Source organism: Salmo salar, chromosome ssa13 (genome assembly GCF_905237065.1).
Source record: "Salmo salar chromosome ssa13, Ssal_v3.1, whole genome shotgun sequence".
Classification (NCBI taxonomy): domain Eukaryota; kingdom Metazoa; phylum Chordata; class Actinopteri; order Salmoniformes; family Salmonidae; genus Salmo; species Salmo salar.
Window position 1 is genome coordinate 44,958,195 of NC_059454.1, and position 20,605 is coordinate 44,978,799.

At 43.9% G+C, this 20,605-nt stretch overlaps 1 protein-coding gene across 1 annotated transcript in view; it reads right to left on the bottom strand.

Annotated features, from left to right (window-relative positions):
- LOC106566976 (plexin-B1) overlaps positions 1–9,097 on the bottom strand; it is a 71,530-nt gene extending 62,433 nt beyond the window's left edge. Inside the window, exon 1 of the mRNA XM_014135685.2 lies at positions 8,771–9,097. The gene's annotated coding sequence lies outside the window, so the exon portion shown is untranslated. The remainder of the gene's footprint in view (positions 1–8,770) is intronic.
- Between the last annotated feature and the right edge of the window lie 11,508 nt (positions 9,098–20,605).

Here is a 20,605-nt window from a genome sequence, read left to right on the forward strand (position 1 = left end):
ATAAAGGGGGAATTTTCAGCAGACTATGACACTTAAAATTAAATTACGTTTATTTTTTATACATTTCAAGTGTCAAGGTGGATCGTAGGGACATTATCAATTGGCATTCACTATAGAACTTGAACAGCCTTTAAGGCCTTGATGGAAAACAGCATACAATGTGATGACGCCAAAATAGAGTGGAAAAACAGCCCATGGGAATATGTTTTTGCAAAACAATGTTCTGTTAACCTATCTGACAGCTGTTGGTGTTTTCTGTGACCGTCTTTGTTTCCTCAGGCTCTAAAATCACCTGTTTCCAAAAGCCAGGGAAAGAACTAAAAAAAGGTAGTAACTTAGTATCCAGACAGTGCTCATCTTCAACCCAGTCCACCAGACCCTATTGAGGGTAATGACCATCAGCACTGTCCCTAGCTTAGTCAGGAAATGGAAAAGCTTATCATTGGTAAGCACAACACAGAAGCTGCTTACCACTAATGAAAAGGGGTATTTATTAGGAAGCCAAATCAAAATGGGGACAGCCTCAGAGGAGGATCAACAGCCGGCGTGTGTTCCAACTTCCAGTGACTTGCAAGAAAGAGAGGGGAGACATGAAAGCAGATAAGGACATAAAGAGAGACACTTTTACCTAAAAAATAAGGGAAACTATGCAGGGCTTTCACACTTGTTAGCATTAGCTAATGAATATTCCATCCTGGGTGGGCTTAGTGATGTAATGCAGAGCAGTCAGGGAGTTGGCAGCTTCTGAGATCGGCATACGGCAACTGTACAGTACACTCAACCTGTGCAGTGCATCAAGCTACAGGTCTGGCTGAAAGATGTAATTACCAAAACAGCAGGATGTATAGTATGTTCATCATAGTTACCTATGATAGTCACATTGTGGTGGACAAATTATGAAAGAGGGGCCGATACAACTTTTTCCAGTTAAACAGTTAAAATACTTTATATACTTTCACCATGTAAATCCTTTGTAATATTCCTTCATTTTCTCACAGTGATGTTCTGAGCAGTATGTCCAGAGTGGTGCCCCATGGCTGGTGCCCCCTTGTCAACCTCCCACACCCCGGCAGATCATAAAACCACACCCCGCAGCACAAGAATGCATCATAAGGGCAGAGCAGCTGCTGCTGCTAGAGTGACTGATGGGGTGGACGCCCCAAATACCTCCTTCCAATCCTTGACCTCTCAGATCTTCCAACCCTCCCCCCACCCCCAACCTCAAGATGCCCATCTTCTCCCCAAACACTCAAAAATATTTTTTTAAAGGAGATTACTATAAGATTTGACCCGCTCTCTCCCTATTGTCAAGTCTCAGTCATCTAGGCTAGTGTTTGTTTCACTGTGAGAATAATTAATTACTTTAGGTACATCTACATCTACTGTTGCTTCAGAGGAAGACAAGTGTCAATCCCCTTTGCCATACTGAACTGAGACTGTGGCTTGGGATCTCCACCAATCCAATAGTCTGTCTCTGGGGCCTAGAATACAGGTCTACACGACCAGTCGGAGTAGGATGAGGAGAAATGGCTAGACCAGCTGGCCAGAGCAAAAAAAATCCCTAAATTCCATTAATGCTCATGTTACATGTGAGCAGTTACTTTTTATTATCTCAGAACATACTGGTTTGCAACTGTCACTCTGGGAAACCCCCTACTTATACAGTGAGCATCCTGTTTCAAAAGTGCCAACAAATCACCCCTCGGTCAGCTTGTTCTCATGTTGAGAAAAGCAAAAGGGTTAGCCTCCATCATTAAAGGGATACTTCCCAGAGTCAGATTAACTTGTGTTTACCATTTGTCTCTGTATTCAGTATGAAGGAAGTTAGAGGTAGTTTCGCAAACATTCGCACAATAGTTAGCAATTGCGCTAGCACTAGTTAGCAACAGGCTTCATTAGAAAATGCATCGGCGACGTTGTACCCACGGTGAGGGTTCGCTTCTTCCCCAACCAAATGCCCTGGATTAACACAGAGGTTGGCGCTAAACTAAAGAGCAGGGCTACTGAACACAGAGCTATCGCAGACAACCCTGATGCTACGGCCGAAGACAGGAATAAGTACAAGAAGGCCCGCTATGACCTCCGCAGAGTCATCAAACGAGCAAAAGGAAAATATAGGAATAAGGTGGACTCATATTACACAGGCTTCGACGCCCACCACATGTGGCAGGGGCTACAGTCTGTTGCGGATTACAAAGGAAGACCCAACCATGATCTGCCCAACGATGCCTCTCTACCATACGAACTCAATGCATTTTATGCACGCTTTGACAACATCAACAACAACATCAACCGCCCCAACAGATCCATCGATGACGCAATCTTAATTGCTCTCCACACTGCCCTCACCCACCTAAATAAGAGGAATAACTTTGGAGAATGCTGTTCTTTGACTACATCTCAGCGTTAAACACCATTATCCCCTCCAAGCTCGTCACCAAGCTTAGGACTCTGGGTCTGAACACCTCCCTCTGCAACTGGATCCTGGACTTTCTAACGTGCTGACCCCAGGTGGTGAGGGTAGGCAACAACACCTCCACCACGCTGACCCTTATCACAGGGGCCCCACAGGGGGTGTGTGCTTCGTCCCCTCCTGTACTTCTTGTTCACTCATGACCATTTGGCCACGCACGACTAACCACATTATCAAGTTCGCGAGTGGTAGGCCTAACACGAGTGGTAGGCCTGATCACCGGCGACGATGAGTCACCCTACAAGGAAGAGGTCAGTGTGGTGCCGGAGCAACAAACCCTCCCTCAACGTCAGCAAGACCAAGGAGCTGATTGTGGACTAAAGGAAATGGGGTGGGCAAGCCTCCATACACATTGACAGGTCGGCAGTGGAACAGGTGGACAGCTTCAAGTTCCTCTGTGTCCAAATCACTAAAGACTTAAAATGGTTCAAACACACACGCACATTCATGAAGAAGGCATGAAAGTGCCTCTTCCCACTCAGGAGGTTGAAAAAGTTAGTCATAGGCCCTTAAATCCTGAAAAGGTTCTACAGCTGTACCATTGAGAGCATATTGACCGGCTGCATCACTGCTTGGTATGGCAATTGCACCACCCTGGATCGCATGGCACTACAGAGGGTTGTGCAGACAGCCCAGTATTTTACTGGGGCCAAGCTCACTGCCATCCAGGACCTCTATATCAGGCGGTGTGAAAAGAACGCCCGGAAAATCATCAAGTCTGACACCAAGGCTCTTTAACAGCTTTGATCCCCAAGCAATACGACTGATAAATAGCTACACGGACCGAGTTTGACCTTTTATTTCAGTATTTGCACTGTCTCTATGCACACTCACAGAGCCCTACACACTCACACTGTCACACCAACACGCACAAACGCTCACTCCATCATTTGCTCACTCACAGATAATATGCACATACATTTATACTGATTCTACACACCTACACCCACTCACATGCAAGCTGCTGCTACTCTGTTTCATTTTATATCCTGTTGCCTAGTCACCTTACCCCTATACATATCTACCTCCATCACTCCAGTATCCCTGCACATGTAAATATTGTATTGGAACTGACTTTAAATATTTCCTGTATATGGTATGCTTACTTACTGTATCTCTTATTTCTCGTGTTTTTTGGTTTTCTAGTAATGCATCGTTATTGATTATTTCATTGTTGGGCTTTGTGTCTCCAAGAAAGACATTTCACTGTATTTGTGCATGTGACATTGAAACTTGAACTTCCATTGTATCCATGAGTTCATTGGAGGCTGTGGAAGTAGATAATGGGTCAGCGGTCAAACGACCTCCACTCATCACTGTCAAACGCTCCCTGAAACATTTCAGCGAGCAAGCCTTTCTAATCGACCTGGCCCGGGTATCCTGGAAGGATATTGACCTCATCCCGTCAGTAGAGGATACCTGGTTATTTTAAAAAAATGCCTTCCTCACCATCTTAAATAAGCATGCCCCATTCAAGAAATTTAGAACCAGGAACAGATATAGCCCTTGGTTCTCTCCAGACCTGACTGCCCTTAACCAACACAAAAACATCCTGTGGCGTTCTGCATTAGCATCGAACAGCCCCCGTGATATGCAACTTCTCAGGGAAGTTAGAAACCAATATACACAGGCAGTTAGAAAAGCCAAGGCTAGCTTTTTCAAGCAGAAATTTGCTTCCTGCAACACAAACTCAAAAAAGTTCTGGGACACTGTAACGTCCATGGAGAATAAGATCACCTCCTCCCAACTGCCCACTGCACTGAGGATAGGAAACTCTGTCACCACCGATAAATCCACTATAATTGAGAATTTCAATGAGCATTTTTCTACGGCTGGCCATGCTTTCCACCTGGCTACCCCTACCGCGGTCAACAGCACTGCACCCCCCACAACTACTCGCCCAAGCCTTCCCCATTTCTCCTTCTCCCAAATCCAGTCAGCTGATGTTCTGAAAGAGCTGCAAAATCTGGACACCTACAAATCAGCTGGGCTAGACAATCTGGACCCTTTCTTTCTAAAATTATCTGCCGAAATTGTTGCAACCCCTATTACTAGCCTGTTCAACCTCTCTTTCGTGTCATCTGAGATTCCAAAAGATTGGAAAGCAGCTGCTGTCATCCCCCTCTTCAAAGGAGGGGACACTCTTGACCCAAACTGCTACAGACCTATATCTATCCTACCCTGCCTTTCTAAGGTCTTCGAAAGCCAAGTCAACAAACATTTTGACCATTTTGAATCCCACCGCACCTTCTCCGCTATGCAATCTGGTTTCAGAGCTGGTCATGGGTGCACCTCTGCCACGCTCAAGGTCCTAAACAATATCGTAACCGCCATCGATAAGAAACAATACTGTGCTGCCGTATTCATTCACCTGGCCAAGGCTTTCGACTCTGTCAATCACCACATCCTCGTCGGCAGACTCAAAAGCCTTGGTTTCTCAAATGATTGCCTCGCCATATTCACCAACTACTTCTCTGATAGAGTTCAATGTGTCAAATCGGAGGGACTGTTGTCCGGACCTCTGGCAGTCTCTATGGGGGTACCACAGGGTTCAATTCTTGGGCCAACTCTTTTCTCTGTATACATCAATGATGTCGCTCTTGCTGCTGGTGAGTCTCTGATCCACCTCTATGCAGACGACACCATTCTGTATACTTCTGACCCTTCTTTGGACACTGTGTTAACTACCCTCCAGACAAGCTTCAATGCCATACAACTCTCCTTCCATAGCCTCCAACTGCTCTTAAATACAAGTAAAACTAAATGCATGCTCTTCAACCGATCGCTGCCCGCACCTGCCCGCCCGTCCAGCATCACTACTCTGGACGGTTCTTACTTAGAATATGTGGACAACTACAAATACCTAGGTGTCTGGTTAGACTGTAAGCTCTCCTTCCAGACTCACATCAAACATCTCCAATCTAAAGTTAAATCTAGAACTGGCTTCCTATTTCGCAACAAAGCATCCTTCACTCATGCTGCCAAACATACCCTCGTAAAACTGACCATCCTACCGATCCTCAACTTCAGCGATGTCATTTACAAAATAGCCTCCAATACCCTACTCAATAAACTGGATGCAGTCTATCACAGTGCCATCCATTTTGTCACCAAAGCCCCATATACTACCCACCACTGCGACCTGTACGCTCTCGATGGCTGGCCGTCGCTTCATACTCGTCGCCAAATCCACTGGCTCCAGGTCATCTACAAGACCCTGCTAGGTAAAGTCCCCCCTTATCTCAGCTCACTGGTCACCATAGCAGCACCCACCTGTAGCACGCGCTCCAGCAGGTATATCTCTCTGTTCACCCCCAAAGCCTATTCCTCCTTTGGCCGTCTCTCCTTCCAGTTCTCCACTGCCAATGACTGGAACGAACTACAAAAATCACTGAAACTGGAAACGCTTATCTCTGTCACTAGCTTTAAGCACCAGCTGTCAGCTCACAGATCACTGCACCTGTACATAGCCCATCTATAATTTAGCCCAAACAACTACCTCTTCCCCTACTGTATTTATTTAGCCCCTTTGCACCCCATTATTTCTATTTCTACTTTCTTCCACTACAAACTACCATTCCAGTGTTTTACTTGCTATATTGTATTTACTTTGCCACCATGTCCTTTTTTTGCCTTTACCTCCCTTATCTCACCTCATTTGCTCACATTGTATATAGACTTATTTTTCTACTGTATTATTGACTGTATGTTTGTTTTACTCCATGTGTAACTCTGTGTTGTTGTATGTGTCGAACTGCTTTGCTTTATCTTGGCCAGGTTGCAATTGTAAATGAGAAATTGTTCTCAACTTGCCTACCTGGTTAAATAAAGGTGAAATAAATAAAAAAATAAAAGGCCTCACTGCCAAAATCCCAAAGTATCCCTTTAACATTTCACTTATCAACCAAGTAGATATATCCTGTAGATGACAGCCTCCCTTCTATTGCTTGTAAAAAAAATTGTCACAAAGCAAGATTGAACGGCAGCTGCTGATTACGTTTTTTTTATTGTGTCCGTCTGAGAGGTCCTAGTGCCTTCAACGTTTGATCTTCTCAAATCAAAATTGCATTTGTCTCGTACACATATTCTGCAGATGTTATCACAGGTGCAGCGAAATGCTTATGTTTCTAGCTCCCACAGTGCAGTAATACCTAACAGTATAAAACAACACACAAATCCCAAAAATATCAGAACGAGCAATGTCAGAGTCCACAATATAAATATAAAATACATTTATATAATGGTATGAATGGACAGTATATGAATAGAAGGTGTGTACAGCAGTAGTTATATAGGATGAGCCTTGATTAGAATAGATTATATACATATGAAGTGGGTAGAACAATATGTAAACATTATTAAAGTGACCAGTGTTCAATGACTACGAACATAGGGCAGCAGTCTCTAAGGTGCAGAGTAGAGTACCGAGTGGTAGCCTGCTACTAATAGTGACTAAGGTTCAGGGCAGGGTACCGGAAGGAGACCGGCATGTTCATTCCTGTTACCTGAAAACTTGATATAGGCCTCTGGGCGAAATAGTCAGACAGTTTTAAGACATGAGCGAAAGCATACAGCAATCCAAATCTGAGAGTTATCCCCGGTTGTGTCTTTGCCAGCCAAGGAAAGTGAGCCCACAGGTCTCAACCAATCAGATGGCAGGGTTTTTAGCGGAAGCAAAGATGGTGTTGGTGGTAGCCACCCACACAAATGTAAAAGCCTTTTACCAGACATTGTGTTGAAGACATACTACTGGGAATGAGACTGTATTCCCCCTTGCCAACAAATCACATCCCCCACTCTATTGCAAAGTGATCTGAGGGTAATGTGATATTGTGCTCATGGAAAAAGCACTTGGACTAGCAGATGGCCTGCTATTCAAGAATGTCCGTCTGGGTTTTGAACAGCAAAACAAGTGAAAGAGTAAGCGCTCGAAGGTCATGCCCATGGCCATTTTACTACAAAGTCTTCCTGTAATGAAGTTACTGGGCTAGCGTAAGATGCTGGATAATCAAAACCCTAATCCAACGTAATCAAATTACATCTGATCAGCCAATACACCTAGAAAAAGGTTGTCCTTTGGTATACAAAAATATATATAAATCTGGTTTTGTTTATTGCACTTCTGGATTATCTACACAAGGTAGGAAAGTGAAAACCGACTGGGGTGGGAAAGAATGAAAGCACCATCTCAATAGGGTTTATTAGGTGCAAAACAGGATTTTGGGGGATTTTAAACAAAGCCTCTCCTAGCCTGATCACAGCTGAAAACATAGCATGTGATCCTTTATAAACGTTGGCCACTGTATGAATAAAGTTTGACTATTACACAATAATTTCCTACAGTAGAAAGAAAAAGAAAGGGAGTGGCTATTTAAAAAAAGATACACTTCCACTGTTAGGCTATAACTGCAGCCCCTGTTAAAAGATAAGACAAAACTTTTTCAGTCACACCTAGGCAAACATACAGATATGTACAAATTCAACTGATTTTGCCAATGGCAAGTTGTAAGCTAATTTCAAAGGGGGAACAACAGCTTTAGACAGCTAGAAAGATGATGTGTCTGTATCCAAAAGATTATGACAGCAGCTGAAAATGGCATTTGAAAGAAATCACACAACACATCCAGTTACAGTATCTATATCAGGTGACAGTGGAGCCCAACCTTGTCGGCTGGATCATCATCTCAACAATCCCTGCATGTGGGAGAAGGAGAATGGCATGCCGGCAGCTTTACTTGCATAATGCCAAAAAGTGGTGGTGGTACATCAATAGTTTGTCTGATAATTGCCAAATGATAGTCAGACAATACACAAACAAAACATTTGTTTTGATGGTCTATGCCTAGACAATTTGAACAACGACCCCAAGTGGAATAATCACACTAGACAACTGTCTCCACTGAGAAATTCTATATAATACACCCATACGCAAAACCATTTTTTTATTTCAAGGATACCTTCCTTCGGTGCAGGGGTTAGTGTTAAAAACGTTTAACAAAAGGGTCATGGACAAATAAAGATGTATTGAGTGATATTACGTTTGACTTGGACTTGTTTTTTGACAACATAGGAACTTTTAAAGTATTGCAACAACGTAATACACCATTGCACCTTCCCATCTTAAAAATCTATGGAATGAGGTTACATTTGAAACTCTAGCCCGTAATTTGTTTCATTCAACCTAGTCTGAATTGTCGCATTTGTTTCTCCTCTAGGTTATCATTTTTATTAGGCACTAAAAACAACTTGAAGTACATTTTTGTTTAAAAAGGCAGTCAAATCAAACTGTATTCTTACCTTAAAAAAGTAAAGCGATACGATGTCACAGAGTTTCGATTTGAGCTCCCCGGCGTTATTAGCGAGAGAAAAGTATCTGTTCTCCGTCCAAATGCAGGACCGTTATTTCCAGCAAATGCAAATTGTTTGACAAATTACTCTAAAAACGTGCGTTTACTTTACTGCCCCTTCCTAGTCTTTACCGAGCAGCACTGTGTCAGTTGTCGTATGGTACATTCGTTGTCTTTGAGGATCGCCACAGCTGACAAGCCGCTTGGTTTGCGCACGGGGAGTTCAGAGGAACAGTTACTACAACCGACAAGCTCAAGCTGAGTGGCAGACTTGTTTTTAGGCATATCTGGGAGTGGGCAACTTATTTTGTGGAAGCGCAATTGCTTCGTCCCGCAGTGAGCCATTGTTTACAGACAAGCAAGAAGCGCAATATATTAGTGACATCGTCGAACTTTCACAAAAACAAGCTAAATACTTGAAATAATGGATAATTTTATCCTCATTTTAATTATATTCGTTTTATAATGATTTAGCAAATTCCCATACGTAGGCCTATCCCCTGCCCAAAACATAAGTGTTACCACCACAAACATATTTAGTTATAAACAACACAGAACGGTATAAATTCAGTTCCAGGTGGTAATACAAGAGGAAATTCAATGACAGCATCACCTTAAAATCTGTATGTAGACCTATGTGATATGAATCTGTATGTAGACCTATGTGATATGAGCCTCCTCTGGTGGTTGCCAGTGGGACTGAAAGCACAGTTACACAAAAAAATAACCTAACGTACCAGCCGAGGACAAAAATGTAATAACAGATTTGATTACCACTCATAATTGTATAGCATGTCTTTAATTCTTTACTTGTGTAGGAACCATTTTTGCCTCCTACTTATGTGTTTTTGTGTTGCGTTGTATAGTACACTTAATTTGTTGCCTGAAGACTCACACTGAATTCTTCCGCTGCTCTGTTTTGCTACATGCTTCAGTGTGACTGCCATCATCTAAGTCAAATTTTGTATAACACCACTCATGTCAAAATGAGGGGTGTTGTACAAAATAAAGTCATCGGGGATTGGATCATTTCTAACCAATCAGAGTATCAAAGCCAATGACACATTTTCAAAACACTGCTTTAACCATGTGTGTTCTAGCTCTGGCCCAACCCATCAACTTCTGGGACCAATCAGAATGTGTTTGAATGTGTTTGCGTTCTAGATATCATCTGGGAGGTACTGTGGGATTCTTTGCGGAGAAGGAACTCAGGGATTTCGATTAATCTGGACACACTTCGATCCGTCATTTCCCATCCAACTAGCTTGTGATGCTAGTCCCTATGGTATGGGAGCAGTCATGTCCTATATCATGCCTTCCGGTGAAGAGAAGCCGATTGCTTTCGCATCGAGGAAATTGTAGAAAGTAGAAAGTAACAACGCAATAGAATGGGAAGCCCTAGGAATAGTTTTTGGAGTGCATAAATTTCACCAGTATTTGTACAGAAGGAAGTTCACCCTTCTTACTGATCATCATACAGATCATTGTCCACTGACTAGCATCTTTGGACCGCATACTGCAAGCAAGCAATACAAAGGTGGGCTTTGTTGTTGTCAGCATACACCTACGACATCAAGTGCCACAAGTCAGAACTGCAATGCTAAGCAGATGGACTTTCCAGGTTACCACTACCCGTGGTCAAGACGGAGACACGCCAAGTTGACATCTTCAACACAAGTGTGGAGAAACAACAGAAACAACCAGGTGTTATCTGCAGTGATGGAAATCATCATCCAAGGTAAAGCCACAGGAAATGCTCCGGAACTGAAACCTTACCTTTCCAGGAGAACTAAGCTGTCAGGTCAATCCGGTTGTCTGCTGTGGGGGAGGAAAGTTATCATTCCGCCTTTGCTGAGGAAACCAGCGAAGGCAGAATCAAATACGAATCAAACGGTTTGCATGAAGGAAATTACACAAAGCTACTTTTGGTGGTCTGGATTGGATGGAGGCATTGAGGAGAACGCAAAAACATGTTCCCCATGCTAAAAGGTAAACTTGCAGCTCAACTTGCAGCTCTTCATCCATGGGATTGGCTGGAGTAGGCATGGCAATGCATGCATGTCAACTTCGCAGGTTCAGTCGAAGTTTGTTTCTGGTGGTCGTGGATGCTCATAGAAAGTAGCCAGTGGTTGCCATCATGAGACCTATTGCTGAGAAGACCATTGAGAAGCTTGGGGAAGTGTTTAGTCGGTTTGGATCGCCACTCCAACTCCTTAGCAACAATGGACCACAGAAATGTCCAAAGAAATGGCCTCGTTCCTACAGGTGAATGCCGTACAGCACATCAGGTCCGCACCGTATCATCCATCAACCAACGGGCTGGTGGAGAGGTTTGTGCAGACCATGTTCATGGTCTCCATGAAACAGCGTCTCAGGGTCAAGGGACACGGCACTAACGCTTGAACAGCTTCCTGCTATCCTACAGGAACATGCCGCATACAACCACCAAGGCTTTTTCTGTATCACTACTCATGAAGAGAGAGCTACGCACAAGTTTCGACCTACTCAAACCTTTGAACGCAAAGGAGACAGTGTGACATTGTGAACTGAGCGGGCTCCCAAGTGATGCAGTGGTCTAAGGCACTGCATCTCAGTGCTAGAGGGGTCACTACAGATCCTGGTTCAATCCTGGGCTGGTATCACATTTGGCCGTGATTGGCAGTCCCATAGGGCGGCGCACAATTGGTCCAGCATCGTTAGAGTTTGGATGGGGTAGGCCATCATTGTTTATAAGAATTTGTTCTTAACTGACTTGCCTAGTTAAATAAAAGAAAAAAAGAAAAAAAAATGACAGAGCTTTCAATCCTGGAGAAACTGTCTAGGAACTACCTCAACAGACCAAAATGGGTTCCTGCTACTGTCATTGCTCAGACTGGTCCTGTGTCCCAGACTGTCCAGACTGCAGAGGACTTCATCTGGAAAAGACACACAGATAAGTTACTGTTGAGTACTGTGAGTGGTCCAGAACTGTTACTGGGTGACATCCTGTCCCAGCAGTCGTCACCTAGGGGCTCACAGTCACCTTTTCAGGACTGTTGTTCATAATGGGGGCAATTTAAGAAGGAGTGGAGGAGATGTTGTGTATTGGGGTTGTGCTGCAGAGCATCATGGGAGTTGTGGTATGTTGAGATGATCACGTTCGAGATAAATGGTTGAACTGAATTCTTGTCTCCCGTCTCATTATTATTGAATTGTTATAAAGACGTGGTTATGAAACCCACGAGACATAACAAGTATGTTGGCTGACTATAACATTTTATCCTGATACATTAATAAATACGTACTTGTAAAGACGGTCGTCAGGAATGGACCAAGGCGCAGCGGGTTGAGTGCTCATAATTAACTTTAATGAAAACACTTACACAAACAAAACAAAACGATGGACGACGAATACAGACTTGAAGGCAAAAGACAGCAATTCAAGAGACAACCTCCCACAAATTACAAACACACCCTAATATATAGGACTCTCAATCAAAGGCAACTAGACAACACCTGCCTTCAATTGAGAGTCCACACCCCAATTAACTAAACATAGAAACAGACTAACTAGAAAGAACATAGAAATTGACTAACATAGAGCAGTGACCAAAAAACCCTGGAATACATAAATCAACTACCCTCTACATAATACACACACCCCGAACCACATAAACCAAATACCCTCTGCCACGTCCTGACCAGCCTACACTAACAAAATAACCCTCATACTGGTCAGAACGTGACAGTACTGTGGTAATTATGGCATGTTTAACTGCCTAAAATATCCACTGTAGTTTGCATAGACCACAGGCGAACTGATGAAAAACTGGTAGCTAGCTAGCTACCCACAAAGGCTGATAATTATGAAATTACAAGCTAGCTATTGATTTATGTAGTTATCTGGTTTTGTCTGTATTGGTCAAAGGTAATGCAGTAGCACTGAGTGTGCAGTGCTTCAAATGTAATTTTTGATGCGTTCTCCAAACTCTCGTCTTCACAAGACCGTACAAAATAGAACGTCCTTGGAGTGAGGAGCACGAACACCCAGTGACACATGTCATTACATGCAGCATCCAATCTACAGGCATGTCAGGGGGGATGGCATTGTCTCACATCAGATAGAGCGACTGCCGTCTGCGCTGGCTCCTGGCAAGTGCATGTAGCATTAGAATGATGCCATCTGACATGAGACAATGGGGGAGGGTTCTAGAAATGTAACGTCCAGTAAAATGTAGGCGTGGCTTCCAGCGCCTACATTTTATTGGCTGTTAATTCTTTTTTTACATTTTATTGTTTCACCTTAATTTAACCAGTTAGGGTAGTTGAGAACAAGTTCTCATTTACAACTGCGACCTGGCCAAGATAAAACAAAGCAGTGCGTCACAAACAACAACACAGAGTTACACATGGAATAAACAAACGTACAGTCAATAACATAATAGAAAAAAATCTGGATACAGTGTGTGCAAATGAGGTAAGATTAGGAAGGTAACGCAATAAATAGGCCGTAGTGGCAAAGGAATTACAATTTAGCAATTAAACACACATAGATGTGAAGAAGATTAATGTGCAAGTAGAGATACTGAGGTGCAAAGGAGCAAAAAAAAATAACAATAATAACAATATCGGGATGAAGTAGTTGGATGGGCTATTTACAGATGGGCTATGTACAGGTGCAGTGATCTGTGAGCTGCTCTGACAGCTGATGCTTAAAGTTAGTGAGGGAGATATGAGTCTCCAGCTTCAGTGATTTTTGCAATTCGTTCCAGTCATTGGCAGCAGAGAACTGGAAGGAAAGGCAGCCAAAGGAGGAATAGGCTTTGGGGGTGACCAGTGAAATATACCTGCCGGAGCACGTGCTACTGGTGGGTGCTGCTATGTTAACCAGTGAGCTGAGATAAGGCGGGGCTTTACCTAGCAAAGACTTATAGATGACCTGGAGCCAGTGGGTTTGGTGACGAATATGAAGGGAGGGCCAGCCATCGAGATCTTACAGGTCGCAGTGGTGGGTAGTATATGGGGCTTTGGTGACAAAACGGATGGCACTGTGATAGACTGCATCCAATTTGCTGAGTAGAGTGTTGGAGGCTATTTTTTAAATGACATCGCCGAAGTCGAGGATTGGTAGGATAGTCAGTTATACGAGGGTATGTTTGGCAGCATGAGTGAATGCTGTTTTGTTTGCGAAACAGGAAGCTGATTTTAGATTTAATTTTGGATTGGAGATGCCTAATGTGACTCTGGAAGGAGAGTTTACAGTCTAACCAGACACCTAGGTATTTTTAATTGTCCACATATTCTAAGTCAGAACCGTCCAGAGTAGTGATGCTGGACGGGCGGGCAGGTGCGGGCAGCGATCGGTTGAAGAGCATGCATTTAGTTTTACTTGTATTTAAGAGCAGTTGGAGGCCACTGAAGGAGAGTTGTATAGCACTGAAGCTCGTCTGGAGGTTAGTTATCACAGTGTCCAAAGAAGGGTCAGAACTATACAGAATGGTGTTGTCTGCGTAGAGGTGAATCAGACTCACCAGCAGCAAGAGTGACATTATTGATGTATACAGAGAAAAGGGTCAGCCCGAGAATTGTACCCTGTGGCACCCCAAAAGAGACTGCCAGATGTCTGGACAACAGGCCCTCCGATCTGACACACTGAACTCTGTCTGAGAACTAGTTGGTGAACCAGGCAAGGCAGTCATTTGAGAAACCAAGGCTGTTGAGTCTGCCGATAAGAATGTAGTGATTGACAGAGTCGAAAGCCTTGGCCAGGTCGATGAATATGGCTGCACAGTATTGTTTCTTATCAATGGCAGTTATGATATCGTTTAGGACCTTGAGCGTGGCTGAGGTGCACCCATGACCAGCTCGGACGCCAGATTGCATAGCGGAGAAGGTACGGTGGGATTTGAAATGGTTGTGATCTGTTTGTTAACTTGGCTTTCGAAGACTTTAGAAGGGTCGGATAGATATAGGTCTGTAACAGTTTGGTCTAGAGTGTCTCCCACTTTGAAGAGATTTCCAATCTTTGGGGATCTCAAACGATACAAAAGAGAGGTTGAACAGGCTAGTAATAGGGGTTGCAAAAATTGCGGCGGATCATTTTAGAAAGAGAGGGTCCAGATTGTCTAGCCCAGCTGATTTGTAGGGGTCCAGATTTTGCAACTCTTTCAGAACATCAGCTATCTGGATTTGGGTGAAGGAGAAATGGGGGATGCTTGGGCAAGTTGCTGTGGGGGTGCAGGGCTGTTGAACGGGGTTGGGTTAATCTAGCCGTTTCGGCTAATATAAACTTCTGCAGACTTCCAAAGGAGCAACAACGTGATTTGGAGGTATGGTAACGCAAGACTAACTCAGGGAGATAACTGAAATTACAATTACAATGGTTTTCAATGAGGAACATTTGGAATTTAAATAAGAATTTGGTTTGCTTTCTGAATTGACTGGAATTTAAATGGAATTGACCCCAACCCTGGGGTGCATTCAGTTCGGATCAACATTTCCTACCGTAAGTTTGTACTGAACTACATGTTTTCCCAAAACGGTGCTCACTGTTCTTTTGAGGTATATTTACTCACGTTTGGTGGGTGTGGCCAGATCTATATAGGTGTGACCATTTGAAATCGCAAAACTCATGCAGCACACCTCCTTACACAATCACCCTCTGGGCCACCATAATCACATCATTCTCCAACTGTTTTTTTAGTACAGTAATGTTTTCGTTGAATTAAACGATGAACACCACTCTGTCATATTGAATGCACCCCAGGTATGCACAGGTATGGAGAGCATGTAGTCAAAGAGAGTAAATGACCCACTCCCAAATAGACCCCTAAACCCTACACCCTAATCTGAGAGGATTTTACAGGTGTAAGCAATATCCCACTGGGCACACACTGGTAGAATCAACGTTGTTTCCACGTAATTTCAATGAAATTACGTTGAACCAACATGGAATGAACGTTGAATTGATGTATGTGCCCAGTCGGATGGTAATAGCTCCACCTTGCCCTCTAAGAGGCTAGGTGGAAGTTTCACCATATTGCTTATAACAAATCAAATCCTCTCAGACCTCCACAAATGCCTAGGATGTAGTGCTTAGGGGTCCATTTTGGGTTGGGCCCTTCTTTGAATCTGTGCCATAATGGCTTCTATGACAGCATGGGCAGCGCCATTGAGGGGTTTCTTCACTTTAAAGTAGCCAATTGCTTCTGCTGCTGCTTCTGCGAGTCGGTAAACAAATTTAAAGGGTGCCTGTAGTGTGTTGTCTGAACAGGTATAAAAGCAAAGGTTGGTGATTTACTGCCTCCTACAGTTATGGAATGTTTTCTCAGGAGAATAATTAATTTACTGAGCCTTCCTGATGACCTGGATGGAATTATGTGATCCCTCCTTAACCCATAGGAAGTCCCTCCAAGTTGACTAAAATAGCTTTGGGGTGCTAGAGCTGCCTATCTCTGTCTATGTTATACCTACAGGTTTAAAATCTCTGTGATACAGTTCTTACAGTGCTCACTGTAACACCTTGGAAAAAAAATAATAATTGAAATAACTGATTGGATTTATAAAGTGCCTTTCCACCTACAGTCAATGCTCAAAGTTCAATAAAAAGTGCCTACAGTGTTTAGATCTGCCTTTATGGAATTAGCCTATTGGTATGTTTTTATCTTAGCTGCTAATAATCGGACAAAACAAAAGACCCAACCAAAGATGGACATTTGAAAAATGGTTGTTTTGCACATATGAACACATTTTGCAATCCCACATGTCCCACAAAACTACTTTTCAGATAATCACACATGACATTGAAAAAGATTATACTTTCTGGAATCCAGCTTTATCTTAATCTATTCAGCTTTTTCCCATTTTACAGTGACCTGGACTCATTAAGGACCTCTTAAGGATTAGTCCCTTTTTAAATTTTTGCCTAAAATACCAAAATCTAACTGCCTGTAGCTCAGGCCCTGTCATGGGTGATGTAGGGTGTAGACCAAAACGCAGCGGGAAAATGTATACTCATCTTCTTTTTTATTTAGGACAAAGAAGGAAAACCAAAACAAACATGTATACAAAAACACAACGACGATTAACAGTTCTGTAAGGCATGAAGCTATACACGGAAACAATCTCCCACAAAATCCCATGACAAACACACTCCTAAATATAGGACCTTCAATCAGAGGCAACGATAGACAGCTGCCTCCAATTGAAGCCCCCAATCCCCATTACAAAACATAGAAATACAAACGCCTAGACAGAACATTACATTTACATTTACATTTAAGTCATTTAGCAGACGCTCTTATCCAGAGCGACTTACAAATTGGTGCATTCACCTTATGATATCCAGTGGAACAACCACTTTACAATAGTGCATCTAAATCTTTTAGGGGGGGGTTAGAAGGATTACTTTATCCTATCCTAGGTATTTCTTAAAGAGGTGGGGTTTCAGGTGTCTCCGGAAGGTGGTGATTGACTCCGCTGTCCTGGTGTCGTGAGGGAGCTTGTTCCACCATAGGGGTGCCAGAGCAGCGAACAGTTTTGACTGGGCTGAGCGGGAACTGTGCATCCTCAGAGGTAGGGGTCCAGCAGCCCAGAGGTGGATGAGCGCAATGCCCTCGTTTGGGTGTAGGGACTGATCAGAGCCTGAAGGTACGGAGGTGCCGTTCCCCTCACGGCTCCGTAGGCAAGCACCATGGTCTTGTAGTGGATGCGAGCTTCAACTGGAAGCCAGTGGAGAGAGCGGAGGAGCGGGGTGACGTGAGAGAACTTGGGAAGGTTGAACACCAGACGGGCTGCGGCGTTCTGGATGAGTTGTAGGGGTTTAATGGCACAGGCAGGGAGACCAGCCAACAGCGAGTTGCAGTAATCCAGACGGGAGATGACAAGTGCCTGGATTAGGACCTGCGCCGCTTCCTGTGTGAGGCAGGGTCGTACTCTGCGAATGTTGTAGAGCTTGAACCTACAGGATCGGGTCACCGCCTTGATGTTAGTGGAGAACGACAGGGTGTTGTCCAGGGTCACGCCAAGGTTCTTAGCACTCTGGGAGGATTACACAATGGAGTTGTCAACCGTGATGGCGAGATCATGGAACGGGCAGTCCTTCCCCGGGAGGAAAAGCAGCTCCGTCTTGCCGAGGTTCAGCTTGAGGTGGTGATCCGTCATCCACACTGATATGTCTGCCAGACATGCAGAGATGCAATTCGCCACCTGGTTATCAGAAGGGGAAAGGAGAAGATTAATTGTGTGTCGTCTGCATAGCAATGATAGGAGAGACCATGTGAGGATATGACAGAGCCAAGTGACTTGGTGTATAGCGAGAATAGGAGAGGGCCTAGAACAGAGCCCTGGGGGACACCAGTGGTGTGAGCACGTGGTGCGGAGACAGATTCTCGCCATGCCACCTGGTAGGAGCGACCTGTCAGGTAGGACGCAATCCAAGCGTGGGCCGCGCCGGAGATGCCCAACTCGGAGATGGTGGAGAGGAGGATCTGGTGGTTCACAGTATCAAAGGCAGCAGATAGGTCTAAAAGGATGAGAGCAGAGGAGAGAGAGTTAGCTTTAGCAGTGCGGAGAGCCTCTGTGACACAGAGAAGAGCAGTCTCAGTTGAATGACCAGTCTTGAAACCTGACTGATTTGGATCAAGAAGGTCATTCTGAGAGAGATAGCAAGAGAGCTGGCCAAGGACGGCACGCTCAAGAGTTTTGGAGAGAAAAGAAAGAAGGGAAACTGGTCTGTAGTTGTTGACATCGGAGGGATCGAGTGTAGGTTTTTTGAGAAGGGGTGCAACTCTCGCTCTCTTGAGGACGGAAGGGACGTATCCAGTGGTCAAGGATGAGTTTATGAACAAGGTGAGATAAGGGAGAAGGTCTCCGGAAATGGTCTGGAGGAGAGTGGAGGGGATAGGGTCAAGCGGGCAGGTAGTTGGGCGGCCGGCCGTCACAAGTCGCAAGATTTCATCTGGAGAGAGAGGGGAGAAAGAGGTCAAAGCATAGGGTAGGGCAATGTGAGCAGGACCAGTGGTAGAAAGTGGACCAGCGGTGTCGTTTGACTTAACAAACGAGGAGCGGATGTCGTCAACCTTCTTTTCAAAATGGTTGACGAAGTCATCCGCAGAGAGGGAGGGGGGAGGATTCAGGAGGGAGGAGAAGGTTACAAAGAGCTTCCTAGGGTTAGAGGCAGATGCTTGGAATTTAGAGTGGTAGAAAGTGGCTTTAGCAGCAGAAACAGAAGAGGAACATGTAGAGAGGAGGGAGTGAAAGGATGCCAGGTCCGCAGGGAGGCGAGTTTTCCTCCATTTCCGCTCGGCTGCCCGGAGCCCTGTTCTGTGAGTTCGCAATGAGTCGTCAAGCCATGGAGCAGGAGGGGAGGACCGAGCCGGCCTGGAGGATACATAGAAATAAACTAACATAGAACGATAACCCAAAAACCCTGGAATACATAAATCAAATACCCCTCTACATACACAACCACCCCGAACCATATAAACCAAATACCCCCTCTACATGAACACATACACAAACACACCCAGAACCACATAAAACAAATACCCCCTGCCACGTCCTGACCAAACTATAAGAACAAATAACCCCTTTACTGGTCAGGACGTGACAGGCCCTGAAGCGAGGATATGCATATTCTTGGTAACATTTGAAAGCAAACACTTGAAAGTTTATGGAAATGTGAAAGGAATGTAGTATAATATAACACAATAGATCTGGTAAAAGATAATACAAAGAAAAAACCAACCGTTCTTTTGTATTTTTTGTTCCATCATCTTTGAAATGCAAGAGAAAGGCCATAATGTGTTATTCCAGCCCAGGTGCAATTTAGATTTTGGCCACTAGATGGCATCAGTGTATGTGCAACGTTTTAGACTGATCCAATGAACCATTGCATTTCTGTTCAACATTTTGTATCAAGACTGCCCAAATGTGCCTAGTTTATTAATAACTTTTCATGTTCAATATTGTGCACTCTCCTCAAACAATAGCATGGTATTATTTCACTGTAATATCTACTGTAAATTTGACAGTGCAGTTAGATTAACAAGAATTTAAGCTTTCTGCCAATATCAGATATGTCTATGTCCTGGGAAATGTTCTTGTTATTTACAACCTCATGCTAATCGCATTAGCCTACGTTAACTCAACCGTCCTGTGGAAGGGACACCGATCCTGAAGAAGTTTTAATAATGTAATGGACTCAGAATTTTCTGCCCTTTTTTCCATCCCACTTGACTAGAGGAATGTAATGTAGGCCTATTTGACAGTGTCACATCTGCTCCCGCTCCCCCTCTCAGGTGCTCGAGGTCACCAGTTCACTCATCATTACGCAAGCCTTCCACCATCGTTACGCGCACCTGCGCTTAATTATGGGTCTCACCTGGACTCCATTATGTCATTTACCTCCCCTATATCTGTCACTTCCTCAGTTTCATTCCCGAGTCAGCATTGATGTTATGTTTTTCCTGTCCAGACGCTGTTCTTGTTTTGTTTCGTGTTTATTTATTATTAAATCCACGCCCTGTACTTGCTTCTCGTCTCCCAGCGTCTGTCGTTACAGAACCGTTACAGACAGAGTGCCCTGCAGTATGCTTGCTTTATGCCCAATACATCTGTCCTTCACTCTGGCTGCTGGTCATTCAATCTGAGCATTCAGATGAAAAAATTAGAGCTAGCTTTGAATCATAAACCTTTTGTATTGACTAATATTTTTGCCAGGAGGGTCTATAGGATGCCCATATTCCACTAATGGTAAGAACAAGATAGATATCCCTTAGCAAATAATTTAATGGGGTCAGACAAA